At 49.6% G+C, this 4,882-nt stretch overlaps 1 pseudogene; it reads left to right on the top strand.

Moving 5' to 3' along the window:
• The first annotated feature begins 2,397 nt into the window (after positions 1-2,397).
• LOC129640011 (synaptophysin-like protein 1) lies at positions 2,398-4,649 on the top strand (annotated as a pseudogene).
• Positions 4,650-4,882: the final 233 nt, after the last annotated feature.

Consider the following 4,882-nt stretch of genomic DNA (forward strand, 5'->3'; position numbering starts at 1 on the left):
GTAAAGTTGCAGGATATAAAATTAACACAGAGAAATCCCTTGCATTCCTATACACTAACAATGAGAAACCATTGCTACCCAAAGCAATCTATAGATTCAATGCAATCCCTATCAAGCTACCAATGCCATTTTTCAGAGAACTAGAAAAAAAATAATTTCACAATTTGTATGGAAATACAAGAAACCTTGGATAGCCAAAGCAATCTTGAGAAAGAAGAATGGAACTGGAGGAATCAACCTGCCTGACTTCAGTCTCTACTATAAAGCCACAGTCATAAAGACAGTATGGTACTGGCACAAAGACAGAAATGTAGATCAATGGAACAAAATAGAAAGCCCAGAGATAAATCCACACACCTATGGACACCTTATCTTTGACATAGGAGACAAGAATATACAATGGCATAAAGACAATCTCTTTAACAAGTAGTGCTGGGAAAACTGGTCAACCACTTGTAAAAGAATGAAACTAGAGCACTTTCTAACACCATACACAAAAATAAACTCAAAATGGATTAAAGATCTAAATGTAAGATCAGAAACTATTAAACTCCTAGAGGAAAACATAGGCAAAACACTCTCCAACATAAACCACAGCAGGATCTTCTATGACCCACCTCCCAGAATATCAGAAATAAAAGCAAAAATAAACAAATGGAACCTAATTAAAATTAAAAGCTTCTGCACAACAAAGGAAACTATTCTCCCACTTCTTACACTGTCTTCACTTATGTTGTACTCCTTGAATACCTGGATTGCAGAACCTCTCCTCCTACTGAAAGATAAATGCAGTATGAGGAAGTGCAGAAGATAAAAGTAAAGTCAGAGACAGCTCAGTTTTACTTTCTGCAGTTAACAATCACCAAACAAACTATGTGGACCCTGAGCCCCCAAGCAACACCACAGGCACAAGATGAAGCCCAATGAAACTGCTGCAGAAAGCAATGCCCTGGGGAAGGACACTTGAGGCTAGGTTTAAGGCCCTTTTCCGTGCTGAGGCTTAGCAAAAAGGCGGGGGTGGGGGGGGCACAAAGTGCTGCAAGGTCCACATCACCAGGGAAAGCTGGTTCAGACAGAAGGCTATGGACGTCTGGAGGAGGCTATGGTCTTCAGCAGGCAATTGGCTAAAAGGGAGGTAACATGAAATTCAAGTCTCCGTGGAGGAAAAGAGAAGCATGTCCTCCCTCTGACCCTGCACACCAATAAGCCCAGAGCACCACACTTCTCCTTTAGGCTTAACCCGCCATTTGTCTCCTCCTGGGCCGAGACTGGCCTTGGCCACCACTCACCACGCCCTCCCGGGCCCTGCCCCCCTTTAGAACTGACAGAACCAACATGTGGCCATTAACACTGAGCTCCTTCTGAACTGGTGCTCGCAGTGGAGTACTTTGAGACAGGAAGTTGCAGGCGATCTTTGTCTGAGTGAGCGATGCAAAAGGCACAGTGAGGCTGCTGGTGGAGATACGGTTAAGGCACTATCCACACTAGTCATTTTGCCTGTACTTCAGGCTCCTTGCTCGCGGAGAACCGCCTTCTCCCACAAGGCCGCTGTCAGACACCCTGGATATCACCGCCTGACCCTCTGGATCCCTTCAGGTTGCTTTTCTTCACCATCATCCCTAGGCAGCTAGACCACCCCTGACCCATACCATCCAGGCCCCCAGAGTACCCTCCTCCTACACTTTAGGCCCTGCCACCTGCAACCCCCCAAACCACCCCTAGCCCACTCCCCGACCCCCAAGGCTGCCCAGCCAACCGGGGCTCCTGGAATAGGATACAACTGGAGAGGTCGGTTACTCAGAACTCTGGCTCTGGGTCCAGCATCTCCACGAGGCCCAGGAGCGTGGGGTGCCCCCAGGATCTGTGGAATGTCACTGGCTGCACCATCTGACTCTCCTGCAGCACTGGGGCCTCTGGGTTCAGCCAGATTGCCAGAGCCACCAGGGACTTAAGGACTGACAGCGTCACCAGGGCCATCTCGGCCACCAGTACCACCTGGCATGCTGTGGTTGTCACGTGATGTGCCCACTGAAAAGGCCATGGCAACTGCATCTTCATCAGCTGCCCTCATGGCTCCTTCACTGTGTGCCTCGAACCCTCCCTACAGAACCCAGCCCTGTAGAACTAGCAAGGCAACTCAGCATCAGCAGAGTGCCTGCGCAAATTAATCTTGGTCTTACCTCACGATTGGTTCCCACTGACAATGGGTGTCTGCTGCTGAAGCTTCACGTGTTCACGTGCCGTGTCGCCCCAATGTGCATGCAGAGACACACCCACGTTGTCTGTGCCCTCTAAGTCTGTCTTTCCTAAGGCCCAGAAACCTGATAAATGGCTTAGCTGTCGTGAGGCCTCTGGGTGGCGCTACACCCTTAGTGTGGGAGCAGCTCCTCAGTGCGCATGCCCAAACAGACCCTGCCCCACTCCTCAGTGCACCCGACTATTTCTGGTCTGAGCCTGCAAACCCCAAGAGAACCCCAGTCCCTGTGCACCTCCAAGACTGCGCTATTGCCAACCTGGCCATGCTCACGGGTGAGCATCCTGCTGAGTGCAGGTCCTTGTCATTGATTTCTGGAGGGGAGTCGGGTACCCTGGGTCAGGGCCAGTGTGTCCATCTGGTGTCCCACACGTAGCTCATGTGTGTGTATGTGCTTCTATGTGCGTGAGCGCATGGGCAGGTACATGCACATGGGTGTGTGAGATGTGTGTCCGTGTGTCTGCCCAAGAGAGAGTGCCCATGCACAGGTGCCAGTGCATGGGCATGTGCCTGTGTGTGTGTGAGACAGCGTGTACACAGGTGCATGCACATAGGGGGTGTGCATGTGTGTGCAGGTGCTTTCACATGGTCATGGGCATGTGTTTGAAAGAGAAAGCAAGCACATGCTCAGGTGTTGCACATTGATGTGTCTGTGTGTGTGTGTTAGAGTTTGTCATCAGGTGCATGAACATGTGTGTGTGCACGAGAGAGAGTGCATGGTTCAGGTGCATGTATGTGGGCATGTGTGTATGTGTGTGTGGCACATATGCAGGGCCCCACCCTGGACGCATGAAGCCAGGGATTCAGAGCAGGCTATGCCTGCTCACCTGGGGAGGGAAGCGGGGACTGCTGTTGGACTCATTGGGGATGTCATGGGGATGTCATGGGGCTCTGGGCACACAGACCACAGGGACTCTAGACTGTGGGCTTCCTATAGCCCCCCAGAAGCATGGGAGGGACTGGCTGGACCCAAGGGCTGCAGGAGGAGCAGTGACCCCCGGGACATCCCCAGTCTCTTGGCCCTCTGCTGACACAGCCTTCGTGGGTTCACCCTCCCCAGGAACAAAGTCGTGGGGCTCTCTGGGGGCCTGGAGGAGTCAAGTCAATAGGAAAGGTACAGCTGAGGGTGACAGCAGGACTGGAGTAAGTGTTTATCTCTTTCCCTATAGCCCTCTGCCCACAAGTCAGCAGGGTCAGCTGACGCATTACAGTGGGGATCTTGGGCTGCCTACCTGGCCTGCTCATGCTGGCCCCCACCCTGCCCTCTGGGATGGGCACCACCACTGCAGGGACCTGAGGTGGGCACCCACCTGGGTGTGGCTCCTACATGAGAGCTTCAGGCTGATGCCTTTTCCACATCTCAAATCCTCCATGTGGCAGGTTCACTGAACCCCGCGTGTCTGTCATGTCCAGTCCCGAGATGGCTGAGGGGGCCCTTGAAGGGCTTCCCTCACACCCTGACATGGGCTGGACGGGTGAGGCTGGGTGAGGGCCGGGGTCCAGTGGGGACACCCTTACTGTGCTAAAAGCCGCTGCAAACATAGCAATAAAGATGTCATTTCCGGCCTGGCTGGGGAGCTCTGTGTGGTTGGTCCCCCTCTGCCACCCTGCTGTCCTAAGATGCTTTCCCTCCTTCCCTCAGAGGATCTCCTCCTTCCAGCTCAAATGCAACCCACTCAAGGAGCCTCTCGACTTCATCAAAGTACTCAAGTGGAATGCTTCTATCTTTGCCTTTGCTACCTGAGGAGGTTGTAAGGGCAAAACAGAAATTCAAGGGTCTTGTGCCTGAAGACTAGAGACGAGAACGACTCTAGACTCTCTAGAGTCTCTTTCTGAGACTAGAACAATTCCAGCTACTTTTGGTTATCCATTCACCTTGGATGAAGCATTGTTTCAGACGCCTCAAGGTGTAAATGTCTGTAATGTCGATTGGTAAAATTATGTCCTTATTGGAGATTACTCTTTTGCATAGTTCTGTGTTACTTTTGCAGTCTTTGTCTTCCTGTACTGCATTGCTGCTCTTCTGCTCTATGTTGGTTAAAAAAACCTGCATCATGATAGTTGAAAGCTTTCCATGACTGACTTTGTAATTACTATTGTTGCCACTTTTTGTGGTTGGTGTGCACTTCAGCTTGGGTTAAAGCTCTTAAAGATACTAAAATAGCTACCAGTCACTATATTGTCCAGGAACTTAAGCCTTGTAATCTTCATGAAGTGATGTGTCATTTTGTCTGTGACTAATATGGGATGCCTAAATGTATCTGTGATCTTTGGCTTTCTGAATATGCTACTTTGGGGAGGAAATGCATGGTTTGTGTACAAGGAGACCAGCTTTCACAGTCCACCAAATAATTCTACTTCTCAAGCAGGTATTCCTCCTCCAACTGGAATATAATTGAAGGGAGAAGTCCAATCTATGAAATAAGTGTCTATACCATGACCTGTTGTCAACATCTTAAGAGCACTTTTTGTTTCTAAAAAAAGTAATGGTTTTTTCAATAAATTGACGGGTTTAAAATTTTTCTGCCTTTTTTACATAAAATTTGTGCCTTTCCTACAAATTCAAGATGTAAACATATTCTCACATGTGAATTTGAAAATTCAGGGACCTATTATGAGATGATATGC

The sequence above is a fragment of the Bubalus kerabau genome, chromosome X, assembly GCF_029407905.1.
Source record: "Bubalus kerabau isolate K-KA32 ecotype Philippines breed swamp buffalo chromosome X, PCC_UOA_SB_1v2, whole genome shotgun sequence".
NCBI classification, from domain to species: domain Eukaryota; kingdom Metazoa; phylum Chordata; class Mammalia; order Artiodactyla; family Bovidae; genus Bubalus; species Bubalus kerabau.